The sequence below is a fragment of the Myotis nattereri genome (genome assembly GCF_964212035.1).
Source record: "Myotis nattereri genome assembly, chromosome: 6".
Taxonomy (NCBI): domain Eukaryota; kingdom Metazoa; phylum Chordata; class Mammalia; order Chiroptera; family Vespertilionidae; genus Myotis; species Myotis nattereri.
In genome coordinates this window covers 79,093,421-79,110,855 of record NC_138081.1, presented here as the reverse complement: position 1 = coordinate 79,110,855, position 17,435 = coordinate 79,093,421, and the positions used below count along the sequence as shown (strand labels likewise).

The 17,435-nt window shown below is 36.9% G+C and overlaps 1 long non-coding RNA gene across 2 annotated transcripts in view; it reads left to right on the top strand.

Annotated features, from left to right (window-relative positions):
• Positions 1–6,891: 6,891 nt before the first annotated feature.
• The window catches only part of LOC308521866, a 108,141-nt gene continuing 97,597 nt past the window's right edge, over positions 6,892–17,435 (top strand). The window contains exons 1-2 of one of the 2 annotated variants that reach the window (XR_013996197.1): positions 6,892–7,174; positions 8,868–8,977. This is a non-coding gene — a long non-coding RNA (uncharacterized lncRNA). The remainder of the gene's footprint in view (positions 7,175–8,867; positions 8,978–17,435) is intronic. The other variant, XR_013996196.1, reaches the window with a different exon arrangement.

Below are 17,435 nucleotides of genomic sequence, written 5' to 3'. Positions count from 1 at the left end.
CTCACTGAAGCCTGGTCTTAATCTCCAGAGGGCTCAGGGACTCCAAACTGCCTATGTTTCTCACACATCACATCCAACTTTCCAAGAAGGGAAAATGACCTTATATTGAGCAGAAATAGCAATTCAGGAAGCCAGTTGGTCTCCGATAAGTGCCAAGGGCTAGGGGAAGTCTTAGACTTTGTACAGAGGGCAGGTGACCAAATGCATTGACATCCTTCCGAGAAGCACTGCTGAGGGTCCCTTTGCTTGGGGTTCCTTATTTTTCCTGGCAGGGGTGGTAGTAGAAAAACACTGCCGTTTTACTATTTCAGACAGCTCAGTATTCAAGCTAGGCTAGAAAAGCAAAGGGGGAAAAAGATACTAATAGATCATAAAAAAAATACCTTTTGGGTGTTTACATTTATTTTTAAGAGCTCAAAAATAAAGTCTGACAAACTAAACTGGATTCATATTTAATTAAATGAGATTTTCAACAATTCTAGTTTGATATCCTACTATGAAATGTTATTACTTTAAAATAGGTTTAAAGCATTCTATAGTTTAAAGCATTTCATAAAATTAGCCACCATTTTGGATTGAGCTAGGCCAACTTTTGTTACCTTGATTTTAAATGTCCTATTTATTAATAGACAGTATAAAATTTATTTCAATATATAATTTGATGGTCATTGTATTTCTCTATTTCAAGAGACATCTCTTCTTTTCCCTTATTTCATTATTTTGCCATTTTTTAAATTGCCTAACATTGAGGAAACTACTTAATCTTTTTAAGCCTCAGTTCACTCCTCTTAACTAATGGCACTCACCAAAGAAGATTGTTGTGACAATTTGTGAGGATTAAATATCCTAAATTGAGCACAATGCATGTCACAGAATAATTGAATAATAAGCATTAGTTCAAAGTACAATAAAACTTTCCTTTCAGTTCATCTCTAAATACATTCAGATACTAAATTTCTGCCTTAGCACATTGCCAAATATTAGCCTTTAGCCCAGGAGGTTTCTGGGTCATGCATTATGCAGATTACATGGAAAGAGAAGAATGTTGTGACAGTTTCTGCTGACAACCTTTTTCTAGAAAGACATATACTATTGTTATGTCACTTGTGAATGAGTTATGAATTGTGATTCTGTTTCTAAGGATCCCATTTTGTTGTTGTTTTTTGTGGTTTTTTTTTTTTTTTTTTTTTTTGCTATCACATTGCCACAGGAGGTAGTGTAAGTTCTTGAAAGATGCAAAGAATAAGGAATTTGATAACAATTATTATTAAGAATCCCTTATCTAAAACATCTAAGCAGATTATATTAAATACAAATCTTGATGATGAAATAATAAATTGGACCACTGTTCAACCTTAGATTTAATAACTTTGTGATTGTTGCAAAAACAGTGCCTGGAAAATGTCTCTGTGACATGGAGAAGTGTGTGTGTGTGTGTGTGTGTGTGTGTGTGCGTGCGCGCTCATACGTGTCCAATATTGACGCTGTAGGAGAGGGAAGAAAATTAAGTTTCTAATTTTGCCGTTAAAATCATGAAGGAGAGAGAAAAGGTGAGTAAGTGCTAATATATATAAAACAAGGATGAGAATGGCTTGAATATAGGAATGTGATACAGCTTCACACCATGGATGGTACTGAACCCATGTGTACATATGGGGACATTTAACCTTATGAAATTCAATAGCTAGACAAGAAAACTCCAAAATATAGACAACTGGACAAGTGGAAAATGAAATATCTCTTTGAATAATACAATTATACTTAATAGCTGCAAAAATTTTATAATACTAACTAGAGGCCTGGTGGATGAAATTTGTGCACAGGTGCCGTCCCTAGGCCTGGCTGGTGATTGAAGTGCAGCAGTGCCTCCACTGCCACCTGCTGCCAGCGCCGTGTCACCGACGCCTGCCATGTTCCATGCCACCCCCTGGTGGTCAGCGCACTTCATAGCGAGCGGTCGAACTCCTGGCCTCCTGGTCAAACTCCCAGTGTAAAGACTGCCTGAGGGAAAATTTGCATATTAGGCTTTTATTATATAGGATAGCCAAAAATATGGTTATTTCCTCTGCTCCATTGGAGAAAGTGAGGTACAACAAAAGTCCTAGGGAAGCCGGATAGAGAAATTCAAAGGTTCATGTGATTAATTGGTAATCTGACCACATGATTTGCCCTCTTCTATTTATTCCCTTCTCTGCTGCCTGAAGAATCTGTCGATGCAAAGTGCTTACTCGCCTACTTAAAGCCTTCACAGGGTTTCCATTGCCCTGAGATAAGGCTCCTTGTCTGGCTCCTGTCTTCTTCAGTCTGATCTCTCACTACCCACCATTCTTGCCTCCTATTTCGCTCTAGTTGGTTTCAGTAACTCACAATTTTATCATGCCATTCCATACCTTTATAACATGCTCGTTTTCTCACTTAGCACTTAGAGGAGCAATAAGGTATGCTTACACCAAATGAACTTTAACTTGGTAAGAACTTGTTTTACATTTGGTCTAGTACATGTACAGGCACACATACACATAGACAATGAAACATATATAGAAACAATGCTTATTGTTACTATATATGCTACCTTTGGTATTTTAAGCTCTGTTACATTTCATTAAAAAAAAAACATTGGTCTTGACCTCAAAGTTTATTTTACTGTTTAATTGAACGCACATATTGGAATATATATATATGGCTTTGGAACCCCAGGTGATCAGGATAGGCTCCTTGAGTAAGCAGTGGAGGGAGGTGGGAGCTTGTGTGAGGATGTGCGGTTTGGGATGCTATGGACATTTTGGGACCAACAATGGAGCTCCTATAGTGGCTGGAAGACCAATGTTTGGAGTTCCAGTGAAATGCAAAATGGAGACAGAGAGAAAGCCTGGCTTCTTGGTGCTACATGAAGCTTATCAGTTTCATGAGTTAATATGTCCCTTTTTATCAATGGTTTCTGAATATTGTACCATAAAATGTCATAGCTGATGCAGACTTCACCACTGTGAGTCTTTTATTTTTTTTTTTTAAATAATGGAATACATAGAAAATGATAACATTTTTATGGCATCTGGGGCAAAGGCTTTCTAAAAGTTCTAAAATTTTGGAATGGCAATGGCATAGAAATCCCTTTGATGTAAAGATGTCAAAGATCATAGGGGAACTAACTGGGAAATTGCTTCCTTTTAGAAAAAGTTTCTAAGTAATTTAAGATATTTCTTGGAAGTTGAGTATTTGTGAATAACCTTTCACAGCATCAAGTACAAACAAATCCACCATTGAATGAATTATTTATGTAAAGTTTGAGAGCTAGCTTGAACTTTAAAATATTCTATATTTAGCTAAAGTTGCATAATTACTGAGGTCTTAGGAATATGGTGATTTATATTATAGCATATTTATATCAATTCATAGGTAAGCATTTTGTACTTAGTAATTATAACTAAAATTTCTGAGGCTCATGCATTCATACCTGGTAAGTTTATATTGTTCAGAATATTAGAGAAAACAGTGTTTATGTTATTCAAGGCAATAATTTATTAAAGTAAATAATTCTCTAGAAAATTGAATAGTAACATTAGTAGGTGTTTAGGAAAAGTTGCTAAATGACTGACTGGCTGATGTAATTTTAAAAGGTAATGCAATTGTCCAAGTTGCCTAACCTTAAACATAAGATCTAAGTGTGAAACTCTTCCAGACTAATACATCTATTCAGATGCCCCAAATTAAAAGTCTGTCATTTATTGTTATCGTCTCCTCTCAATGAAATAAATAATTCACAAATATTTTGAGCTTTGGCTATATTTCTAATAGGGCGCTAAATAGTGGGATAGTAAACGCCACCTCATTCTTACTTACAAGGAGGTGGTGATCTATATATGGACTTAGCATTAAACCATTACTTTCATAGTTGGGAACCTCAAGATATTGAAAACTCTGGAGGATTGGTGTGACGCAACATTTCATGACCCTGGAATTAGAACTTTTGAGGAGCTTTGAAGCACAGATTGTGATAGAGCTACACACTACGAGGCTCTAGAGCTCTTTTTCGACTGTCAATGGGTTGGTGGTAATATAAAAGTTTTTATATTATTGAGGAGCGAACATTGAGTGGTATGGAGGGATATAGTGCTAAGTGTTTTGTGAGTGAAGAAGAGGGAGAAATAACCAATATGAATTTTATGGCCATAAGCTTCATTAAAGGACGAGGAATAGAGGAGCAGCAAGGGCATTTTAGACCTTAGAAATAAATGATATGAACCGTCTTGACTGCAAATGCTGTGGCATATGTGGAAGAGAGTAGATGGGCTGCTTTGATCCAAACCCACAAGGGGATGAATTGGAAAGTTTGGGGAAGGGACTGCAGTGTTGGAACCAGGATCCCAAGTTTTTTCTTGGCTATAACGTTGACTACATCACTTATAATTTTAGCCCTCTATTCTTTCAGGACCTATACATTTTACTTTACAATGGTTTGCAGGCCTTAGAGAATGCTACAAGACATTTGTAGATTTAGAGGGTAAAATTAAGATAGCCTCAAAACTAAGAGTTAGCAATGCTGAAATCGTTGTTATGCTTCTGATCTCCTCTTGCTTTAATAAACTATATCTGTTGTTTTTTCTCTGCAAATTGCAAAGTGCCAGGCATATGGAAAAAAAAAATGAAAGCACAGTGAATATTTGTTGAATTAATGCATCTTTCTTCAGGACAGAGATTATGTATTTTTTTCTTTCTATGCTTCTCTATGACTCCTACTAGGATGTTTTATACACAGTGGACGTCCAATAACTATAAAGTATAAAAGTGTTTATATTATTGGGGAACAAAAATGGCTAAAGTAAATATTACTTGGCCAAGCTGTCTGACAAATTCTTTCATTCAATCACTCAGTAATGGGTGCATTCACTGAACACTGTGTCTAATGTGAGGACTATTAGTCTCATGGGGATTTTAGCAAGAGTTTCATGTCTTTATGCCTTTGTATAGGCTAGCCAACTCTTACTCATTCTTCAACTCTCAGCTCACATGTCACTTACTTTTTTGGCATTCCAGACTGGGTTGGGTGCTTATCCTTTGTCTAACTGTATGGTGATTTAACCGTGTTCCTTACCAGACAGAGCTCCGTGAGAGCAGAATTGAGTCATTCACCTTCATGTCCCTAGTACCAAGTCTAATTCCTCGTTTATAGATGTCGCTTGATGAGAGCTTTGTTGAGTGTTTGTGGAACAAATATAATCCTAATGATGGTGTTGTCAGATATCTGGCTTTGAGCTGGAAATTGGGCTTTTTAATATTGTGTTCAGAAAACTAACTGGGGAAAAAAAACCACCAACAACAAACTCTACCAGAATTATAACAGTTGGAAGACAAAAGATGATTGAATAAGAAATAAAAATAGAAAAGTCATAAAAAGACAATATAAATATAAAATGAGGTGTATATTGCCATTAATACTCTCCTCAAATTGTGAGAGGTCATACATTTTTTTTTTGTTGTGGCACAGATTTACTGTGCATTAGTGCTTCTGTTAAAACTTTACGGTGTGCACTGAATGTGAGAGCAGGGCAGCAGCGGCCTTAGAGATCATTCTGTTCAGATGCTGCTTTATGGAAGAAATAAAGCCACTCGTCTTCCAACTGTTATAATTCACATAAAGCAAAGGGAGCTCCACTCACTCTGCCACCACCAGTCTTTCCTCCACACCATCCTCCCCGTCAGTGAACAGCTCGGGTGGGGCAGGTGACTGGTGGGTCCTGCTTCTTCATACGCACGGCTTTCCTGTGACCACCCATAGGCTCTGGAGGAAAAGGGGAGCTGCCACAGGACAAGTGTTTGTACAGGACTCTCACCATATATTGCTAATAACGATAGTGGCTGCCATTATTGAGGACCTATGCGAGACTGATTACGTAGGTTAATGCAGATCCTCACACAACCCTGCAGGTTTATGAAATTTACTCTCTTTTTATAGATAAGGGGCAGAGAGGTGGTGGGGAGGCTACCAATACGTGGCAAAGCCAAGATTCCCACCAGGCCTCTCTAGCTCCCCTAATTCCATAGGTTTTACTAGATACCACATCACCTTTTATAATGTAAAGAGGAGTAACCTATCAATATATGTCAGATAATATGGTATATTAAGAACAAAGCATAATGCTTTCTATGGAGTTTAAATGCTTATCCATTGTTAGTTAAGTGACTAATGTATGTTATCCTTAAAAAGAAAAAAAATCACCCTTTTAGATTTGTGATCATTACAGTAAGTTGGAATTATATGTAAATATGAATGTGAAAGTCCAAATTCAGGAACTTTTAAATTAAATTTTTTAGTAACCATTGCATCCGTAGAGCATACATTTTGTTTGATTGATTTGTATAATATGAAAAATGAACAATTTTCCTAGTAAAGTGTACTTGGAAGAAATTATAAAAGTTGTCTAATGTATACCAGGATAAAAGCCTATCATCTCATTAACTTCAGACAGAGCTTCCCCCCTAAATTTATAAAGCCTAATTAAAATGTATTTGTTAATGAAGGCATAATATTTATTCAAAGTGTCAGTTAATATAAACTGTCTTTTTAAAAACCCAACATAAATAAGAAAGTGACTTTAAATCACTTTCATTGAGAGACAAGTAGAAACTTTCATATCTGCCTGATTGTTATGAAGGTGGGTGATTGTTATTATCAGACAATCGAAAGAACCAATAATTGACTTAGAAGATGAATGGGTAAAACAATATAGAGTCAGTGTTTTGTGATGATAAAATATATATATATATATATATATATATATATATATATATATACATATATATATATACACACACACACATATATATATACACATATATATTTGTGTATATATATATATATATATATATATAGAGAGAGAGAGAGAGAGAGAGAGAGAGAGAAGAGAGAGAGAGAAGAGAGAGAGAGACTTAAAATATTAAATCAAAAATAAACTAAAATTGGTGGCTTTTTTCTTTTAATTTTATACTCATTTGGTTTGTTATAAGGGCAAGTCTTGAATGAGGTAAATGTAATGCCACTTTGAATACACAGCTAAAAAATTTAGGAATAGGAGTTTTCTTTTTAGCTTGTCATGAAAATAACACCATATTCTTTGGTTTCAGGTAACAGGATGAAGAAGTGACTGAAAGAGCCTGACTTTTCACTATGAAAAAGGTAAGAATGAATGAAAGGAACAATAGCTGTGGAAATTCAAACATATGATCACATATTGATCACATCTTACCATTTAGTGTTCCCATTTGTAAACTAGATTTTTATTTGACACAAATATATCCAAAGATATGTGTCTTAATTTTATGTCATAAAAACAAAAGGCAAGGCATTTGTTCTATAAGATGAATAAACTTTAAGCAGCGTGTGCTAATTACCATTTCTTCTGAATGTGGCTTCTCTGGAGTTTATTCAGTGTGGTTCATCTTCAGAAAGTTGCAGAGTAATGAGGAAAAATCATACAGGAAATGCTGACAATTTTATCTATAGGAAAAGTGCCATGAACCAGAGGAAACCATTCTTAAACTGTCTTAGAATAGTTTTTTAAGCTCAGTGTGGGATAGTATAATAGAAATTGAAGCATGACTATTATTTGCAGTTATTCCTTTAATAATAAAATTATTGCACTGGTTTTGGTCATTAGTAACACAATTGACATGACTTCCTTATGAATTTTTATGCAAGTAAAATTAGAATTTCCCCCCCCCCCCCCTTAAGGCTTAGATTATATATTTAAAGACTTGTCTAAAGTCACGTAGCCAGTTAGTGGCAGAACTGGTAAGTGCTGGTTTCCATTGTTCCCCCCCCCCCCCCGGCTCATTACTGCATTCTATTTTATTTAATTCATTAACTTACCTATTTTATTTAAATTTATTCATTTAATTTATGGGGAAATATATTCTGAGGAAAATAAAAATAAATGAAAAAGAGTAAAGTGAATTCTAATTTAGGACTGTTGTTTTTAGTAATTTCCAGCATCCTGGTTTATTTCATTCCCACGACATTGATGTCCGTCAGTGGATGCTGATGCTGCATGTGGGCCTGTGGTTCCAAACCTGGGCTCTGGAGTCGGACCGCCTGGGTGAAGCTGGTTCTGCCTCTCACTCAGAGTGAGAGTAGTGTTTCCCTTTAAAAAATGGGGTTGTTGTGAGAACTCAGTAAAGCGTAGTTTATTTAAAGTATTTAGAATAGTGTTGATGCATATGGTAAATGTTAGATATTATTATGTTTACTTTAGTAATTAATGTTATCCAGGAAGATGAAAGCTTTGCTATCCTCAATTTAAAATACTAAAAAAATTGGGGATCAAGTGGAAGCTTACTCCCTGGAGAGCGCTTCTCAGTGCTCCCATAATCTCTCTTAAAGACTGTGTGTTAGCTCACGGTAAGGGCCATTAAGTGAGAAACAGGAGGACAGTGTTTTCAATTAGTAAAAACTTCATAAACCAGGTTAATTAGCAGCTTAGTTACTAAATTAAGTTATTTTGCTTTGAAACTCAGGCTTTATGCTAAAAAATTTGTTAAATAGACTAATTGGCCTTAGTTCTCATTGTGATGAATTTAGGGTAAATAAATTTAAGACATGCATTAAGTATTGATTAAGTATGCAAGTTTAAAACTGATCAAAGTCTTGGGAATTTGTCTTAGAAAATCTGCCAAAAACTAAGCGCCATGAAAGTAGTTTTATTTTTGGTTCTGATTATAAAAGTTGACAGCTTTTGTTTTCCTAATCTAGTTAAACATATTCATAGAATTAGGGACTCATGGAGTTGGAAAACATCTTTGGGATCATGTGGTCTTATGCTTTTCAAACTTCTAACCACGGCCCCTTATTGCTCAAATGTAATCTTCTACAGAAGCCAAGAGGAGCTGCTGTGCTTGTTGCGAGGGAGGGGACTAGAGCTGGGCTTGGCACCTTGTGGAACTGGGCTCTGCAGAGCAGGGACACACACCTCTCCTTGTACAGGTGAGGACACTGACTCTGTAGGCAGCACGTGCCTTGCTTAGATACTTACTCCCTCCCAGACAAACAGTGGCAGAGCCAGTCCTGGAACAAATGTTGTTTCTTTTGCAGCTCTTTTGATTACACCCTCTGTCTGTCATAGTAAAGAATCTAGAATTTAGAACCTTTAACAATCCAGATTCCTTTCTCTTCTCTGCCTTTATTATAGAGTTGTATCTGATGAGCAGGTCCATTTAACTTATATCAGCATGATGGGCATGTCGTTGGACCAGTATAATTCCATCTCAAAGTTTAATCAATTAATTCATTATGTGTAGGGAGCGGCTCTAGGGTCAAGCCTCGGGCTGACCTGTGGCAGGGCCACAAACAAGTCCCAGCTTGGAGGGCAGAGCTCTCCTAGCATAATTAAACCTGACCTTGTAGCCTTCCCTAATTCCTTCCTAAGTAGCTAATGGGCTGTGGGAGGTGCAGCAAGTGTTGCCAAAACAAGAACATTTGTATACATGTTCATCTACCCTTGTTTTAATCAGACTATAAAATAAAGCATCAGCTTGCAGGCTGGGTCTTCTGTGTCCTCATCCAGGCCCAGAAGATCCACCAAGCCCCAGCTGTATTCTCTTGTCTGTCTTTTCTTCAATCCTTCACCGCCCCTCCTCAGGTTCACCCTTGGCCATGCTGGCGCGGCACAATTATGTACCTCTTGATCATCTACTATGTGCTAGGCATCATGCTAAGCCCTAGGAATATCACATTGATAAATACTCCATCTTTTCCTCTTAAATAGAAAAGAAATATAGAGATAGACACATAAATAAGTACTGTGCCTCTTGCAGCTGCTTAGCTAGAAAGTAAGATTTGTGTTTAAAATGCTGATTCTTTAAACATTAAATTTTAACTGTTATATAATGCTTTTTCCATGGTAAATATAACATGTATATTTACAGAAAAGCAAGGTAATTGATTTTTTTATTTTGATGTATTTAAAGCAAAAAAACTATTTCTTTGTAAATGATTTTTATTAAGTAGGTAAGTTACTTATTGTTGTGGGTCACAAATCCTGTTGCTTGCTGCCCCTGACCTCTTTTGGATGGCTAGGTCACTGAGAGGTTGAATAATGCAGAGGATAAAGGGGTCTATCACTTTCAGTCTAATTCAGTGGAACCTGAAGGGGTGATGTAGAGGTGGTGGATTGTAGATGTCCTGATAGATATATGTCTCCTTATGTGATTACTGATGGTGAAGGTCACCGTTTACCATAACTGGTCAAAATTGCTTTCAGCCTTGCGTATTTCCCCTCAATGACTGAGCTTGATTGATTAGCCATTATCTAAACAAAGTAAAGACTTCCTTTGGCAGGGAAAATTAATTGGAGCACCAGAGACCCACGCAGCTATGCTAGGCCTCATTCTGGGATTCTTTGCCATCTTGAAGCTTTGTTCATGTTAAGAGTTCAGGGTTTTGAGAGTCACCTAGCCTCCCCACTACAGGTGCTTACCTATTTGTCTGCTATCTCGATGTTAAATTGTGCCTATCCTTGTCTGCGACAATAAATCAGGCTGTTTCTGTCACAGTGGGCTGTCCACCATACAGTGAACACTGCCTAACCTTATTCTCTCAAGCCATGTTTACTTACCTACCAACCTTAAAGAGGGCATTTGATGCCTGTATCATGATGCATGTGTCTGTGCTTGTTTCTGTCTGAAAGCTCACCTCATTCTCTAAGCATTCTGTGTAATAAAGTTTATATTGAAGGCTTCCGTCTCCATAATGGAATCACTTGTACAAATCCTTCTGCAGTAAATGACTGTAAAGCTCAACAGAATCTCTAAGAAAGTACATTGAAGGCATTGGAGAGTAACCAACATAGTTAGGACCTAAGAGGGGTTATGATCCTTTAGAGATGAAGAGTTTATAAGCTGAACTTAAATTCTCCTTGGCTTTTCCTATGAGGAGAGCATTTTCTAAATCATAGCACAGGTGAATGATGTATCAAGAAGAGTGTCATTGTTATTGAACTGAAGAAGACAGAATTTTGGGCAAAGTGGCTAGGACAAGAGGGACAAATTTCTGGAGAGGAGGAATCCACAAAGTGGCCCAAATATCTGAAAATAAATTCTGCTCAAGTACTAATCTGCACACAGGAAGGACAAAGACCCTCCAAAACCTGGCACAAAAGGACATCTGGGAGGCCAGATAACTGACCTGGGATATATGTAGTTTCATAATGCTGGGGAGAAAGAGAGGAATTCAGATGCTGCCAAGGTGGAGGGACATTGGTAAACAGGCGCAGGCTTTCAATGGAGACACTGTCTGTCAAGCCCAGGAGTAGGCACCTAACCCTAGGAAAACTGAAATAGATAAGCTCTAACAGAGCATTACATTGAGCCTAGATAGGATCAGATGATCTACCAGAATATTTTTTTTTTCCTGAATGTGAGAAAAAATTTAATTTTTTTAGAAGGAAGATAACATTCAGACCCTCCATGCTACTCATCATTCAATAATAAAAAAAAAAAAAATTACAAGGCATGCTATAAAACAGGAAGAAATAACCGAAACCCAAGAGGAAAAAGACAATAATAAACCCATTGGCGATTCAGATATTACAATTATCAAATAGGGACTTTAAAGTAACTGATTGACAAGATCAAGAAAATGATGTACAAAAGAGATGAAAAGATGGATAACTTCAACAGAAGATTGGAATTTGTTTAAATTAATCAAATGCATACTCTTGAACTGAAAAATACAATATTTAACGTTAAAAACTTTGAACAGCCAGATGAATACACCAAGGTTTAATAAACCAGAAAACAGGTCAAAATAAGCTAGGATAGAAGAGAAAATAGAATGGAGCATAAAAACATGCAGTACACAAACTGACTTCGGAAGTCACTGTTCTCCAGAAAGAGACTTCACACTTAGGAGTTCTATGAATTGCTTTCTTCTGGACTATTGGATGCTATTGGAAACATACTTAGACACAACTAATTCCATTGCTGATGCAAATCATTTATATTTCAAGGGAACTTAAGTAATTGAGAGATACTTTTAACTTTAAATGTTAATGGAAAATCTGTTTTCTGTAAATGGTATTATTGTCAAAATTTGACGATGACTGAACAGAGAAAAATTCTGGGGAGTAGGAATAATCTGTACCAAGTTTTCTTTCTATAGGAAATAATGCAGTGCCATAAGAATGGATTGCTATTTCCCTGTTTTAGTTCTTTCTTATTCTTATTCTGGTTTTCATTTCAAAACAATTTGGATCATTATCAGATCCCTCCATTTTCTCCTGTTTTCTTGCTTATCTGTTCAGTGCTTATGTTCCTTACCTTTTTACTATATTAAAAGTCTATAAGGTTTTCCATTTCTGGAAAGTTAGGCAGAGAGCAGAATTTTTTTATCCAAATCTTTGTAATTTGCAGCATGAGAACCGCTTCACCAACTGTCATGCATCTTTTATGGCTTTTAAACTATTTTTCTCAGGACTTCTGTGCATTGCCTGTAGATTCACCCTAACACTGTTGGGGAAAAATAATATATACTCCCACAGTAGTCTTATTGGTGCCTTAGGAAAAGATGAACATATAGAAGGCAGATTTATAAAGATGTTAATGAAAAGTGGAGAGCACATTTTATCTTTTTCCAATTCACTGATTTTCAACAAAGATTAACCAAAAGCCAATGTTTGGTATTATAAAATATTGGCTTTTTTATGTATCTGGGAATGGCTTCAAAACTAGAAATAACATTGTGTTTCCTCCCTCCTTACCCTTTTCACCCCAATTTCCCCCCCAAATTTTGATGGCAAAGAGGTTTCCCCTGGACACCCCAAAACACATGAATCCAATTGCAAATGACTGATTACCCCACAACTTTGCTAATGCACTATGAAGACCCAGTTTCTGAGGGGATGATTTTTTCTTGATTATAAATTGCTTTCACAGATGTGACTTTTTAAAAAAATTGTGTGAGGTAGGAAGAGTGAGTGTTCTTATCCCTATTTCACAGTAAGGAAGAAGTGACTCATCCAAGACAATAGCTAGTAAGTATTAAAGCCAAGACTCATGCCTTTATTACTATTCGGTATTGACACCCTTATTTAGAAGGTTTGGGTGGACTAGTAGTGGATGCAGGGAGCATTATTATTAAAATGCTTTTAGAGTATAAAGTTGGACTATGACAACCTTAAATCCTATACTAGGTATAGGGTATACTTTTGAAAACTTTTCTAGCGATAGTGGAAGAGATATTCCATGTTGCAGAAGCCTTTTACAGTATCAACCCCCAAATTCTTATGGGAAATAGTAGAAGACAAAAATTTTAGGGATTTGTACTGACCTTAAAAAAAGGTGAAATGGCCGAACCGATTTGGCTCAGTGGATAGAACGTTGGCCTGCGGACTGAAGGGTCCCAGGTTCGATTCCGGTCAAGGGCATGTACCTTGGTTGCGGGCACATCCCAATAGGGGGCGTGCAGGAGGCAGCTGATCGATCTCTCTCATTGATGTTTCTAGCTCTCTGTCCCTCTCCCTTCTTCTCTGTGAAAAATCAATAAAATATTAAAAAAAAAAGGTGAAATGAATACCTGTGGTTTGCAAGCTCAGGAGAATGTTCTTGGGGATGTGCAACTGTGGTTTGTCCAGATTAGACATCCTGAACCAGAAAGGGCTTTGTAGCCCCAGTTATTTAAGGTGCCCACCAATAGGACGCCAGACACTCAAGCATGTTGCTTTAGGGTCAAGGTCATATTGAGAGACAGTTCTCAGAATGGGTCTCATTTCTCTATGTCTTGCTAGAAGAGGAACTAACTGACTTTATTCCATTCCATTATTTTAAGAATGTTTGTCGAGTGAACAACTTTGGAAGATGGAGATAGTGTATCCCTCCAGAGAAAGGGACAGGCTTGCTTACTGCCCAGTTTAAAAGATTCAGGTTCCTTCAGCTCAGGATCTCTCTCTTATAATGTTTATACAAGGGTCATCTGGCCCTCTCTCTTTGTGCCCTATGAGAATTGGTACTTCAGGAACTAGTGCAAGAAAATTCTGGCTACCACTACTGCTGAGAGTAATAAAGTCAGTTGTCTCTGATCCTGATATATCATGTCTTCCTCCAGCATCCACAACAGTCTGACAGTGTTACAACTTAAGTGTTAGCTTGCAAATAGTCTTCACAGTTCTGACAGGTCACAAGGCATCTCCTCTTTGCCCAATCTCTGGTCTAGTGAAAAACAAAATCAACAACAAAACCACAGGACATTTTGAGTCCATGCATATGCAGTTTCCTGAGTCCTGTGTATTTCTAGCAGGATGATTCTGGCATTTCACAATGAACCACTGTCTGCGGACACCAGATATGTATGTAGTTGATGGAAAGCAATCAGCAAATAATGACACTTTGACAAATTTGGGGGCTTTCAGATAATTCACTGCTGCTCTTCCACTGCTGACTTCACTCCCTGTAAGGCCAGCCTTGAGCAACTTGGGTTATAGGTCGATAGTCTGAAGAGCTGCTTTTACTTTCCCATTTTATTGCTAAATATATTAGTAATTATCCTCACTATTCCTCACTTGGCTTGATTTTCATCCTTAGTCAGTACTAGACTTCCATTTCTGAATAGATTTCTAGTTCACTTTTGGATGATAATTCTTGTCAAGGTAACTGATTTCTATCTTTTGATTTTTTATGATGATGAACAAAAACACAACAAATCATCTCTGATGGGATTTATGCTCATTTAAGATGGGGAATTGTTCTTTAGCATCCTAGGTTAAGTAAGGTCCAGTCCTAGGTAAGAAAGTTCTTCAAGCTTGAGCTCTCTTCCTGTTAAAAGTCAATGTGATTTTTTCAAGACTTAATGCTGCCCAATGACATTGACATTAACTTCTATACCTGACCCTTTTTATTTATACTAACTGTCCTCAGGGCTTGGACTTTAGTTTGGTCCCACTAACTTATACTTCACTTATTTTTCCACAATTCTATCCTCTCCCTTCCAATACCCCAGAAAGTCACCCATTTGATTCTGGGAGTTGGTCAGTCCAGATACTTTGCAGAAGCTCAATAAATATGTGTAGAATGATTGAATGAAGGCACTTGGTATTTTTTTAAACTTTTTTTTGAGCTCTTCAATCTAACTAGGTCCTTGATTTCATCAATAAAAAAGTACATGGGAAGAGAAATAATATGACTACAAAGAATATGATAATAATCATAATACTAACATTGGCTACACACTTACTATATACCAGATATTGTGCCAAGTGCTTTACATGTATTGCCACATTTAATCCTCATGAAATTACTGTATGATTATCAATATTTTATAAATAAAAAAGCAGGGACACAAAGAGACTATCATTTTTTCAAAGTCATACAGTGACAGTCCTGAGATTCTTCTGCCTTCTCAGAGCCAGAGTATCTGCTGCACATATTACATAGTTAAAGAAGAAAAGTGGCCTTTTACTTTTGGGTAAGGCTGACTTAACTCAGTCATAAAAATGTCTTGTTTATCTGGGTTGGATCACCAGTCGGGGAGGGTATGGGAAGCAACTGATGGATCTCTCTCTCTCTCTCTCTCTCTCTCTCTCTCTCTCTCTCCCCCTCTCTTTCTAGAATGAATGAAAAACATGTCCTTAGGTGAGGAATAAAAAAGTAAAAAAAAAATAAAGAAATACACTTGAACTTAGATGTTCAGAGCCAAGTGAGAAAACGTGACCTATGTCGAAAGCAAGCCATATGTGTTTTTGTCCAATTCTTCATTTACAGATGGATCTCCCTCTCATATCAGTTGGGTGATTAATTAATTTATTCTGAAAATATTTATTGAAACCTGACTTGGTACATAGCACTTTCCCTTAAGAATTTTGGACAAGTGAACAGAAGTAATTCCCTTTAGGGGGAGGAGAACATCTACTATGAACCTGCCTGAGGCCAGGAGTTTCCCCCATGGAATGGGAGGAAGATAGAGCAGCTGTGAAGGGTGTGGATACAGACTGGGGACTCTTTCATTGCTTCTAAGTTCTTCTTTTTTAAAAATATATTTTTCTATTGATTTCAGAGAGAAGAGAGAGGGAGAGAGAGATGGAAACATCAATGATGAGAGAGAGTCATTGATCGGCTGCCTCATGTAGTCCCACACTGGAGATTGAGCCTACAACCCAGGCATGTGGGAATCAAACCCTGACCTTCTGGTTCATAAGTCGACGCTCAACCACTGAGCCATGTCATGTGGGCCGAGCTTGTAAGTTCTTGAGAGCTGGGACTATAGCTGCATTTTTTGTGCCAAGTACTAGTATGCTGCCTGACACACACGAGTTGCTTCATAAATATGATCCAATTGAATTAAAGCAACAGCCCTCTTGGATGGGCTTTTTATTTTTTTTTTGTCTTAATCTTTCTGCAATTTTACTTTTTTAAGTAGTTGACTGAAATAATAGTGGATATATTGGGTTATTATAAATGTTTGGATATTAGTTTAAACATGACTAAGTTTCAGTTTCTGCTCTTTCTTTTCCTTTAACCAGAAAATAACTTCATCACTCACCACATCTCATATTCTATAATATTGTATTTTGGATGGGAGCAGTTTTCTTTTTTCTTTCTTTTTTTTTACTCCTAAGGTTCAGAGGATAATACCATGGAAAAATTGTTTACCTGTGACTAAACTATGTAAACAAATATACATAGTCTGCCAGGTTAGTCATGGTCTGCCAGGCTAGTCATAGTCTGCTAGGTTAGGCCATATGAAATTGACCATATTTGAGAGTTTTTGACCTTTTATGGTTCAACTTAATTGACTTTGCTTTTTTATTCTTCTTTTAAAAAATAAAACACCTGAGATGCCTGTAAAAGAATTAAACATATCTTCATAAACATATGTATGGTATACTCCAGGATGGAGACCGAACTTCTAGCCAATGGAAGATATTTGCATTTTTCTTTCGCTTTATCAAAATTCTTCCTAACTTGGATGGCCCACACCACAGACTTACTTTCCCATCTCTGACTCTTATGTGAGTTAGTTCTAGACAATTTATGTCATATTATTTGAGGACTTGTGAGTATTATTAGAATGAGAGGAAACCATGAAAATTATGGGTTTGTGGTTCACTAGTTTAACAAATATTTACCGAGCGCCAACAAAAACAATATTTACTGCATGAGTGGAAAACAAAAAGGCACAGCTCTTACCCCTCAGAATTTATTGTCTATGGTTTGTATTGTTATATCAAAGGGTCTTTGCAAATGCAAAATTATAGCCATGATAGATTCTTTGAAGGTATGTGCATAACAGTATAAGTGGAAATATTAAGGGGAATCGATCAAGTCAGGGAGGTCAGGGAGGAAGTTGTGGCTGAGCCAAGGGCAAGTACAGTTGTTAACCGGATGAAAGGAGACCAGTGGTGGGGATATGAAGCAAGTCAGTTCACTTCAGTTCACTGAATGTTTATAGAACC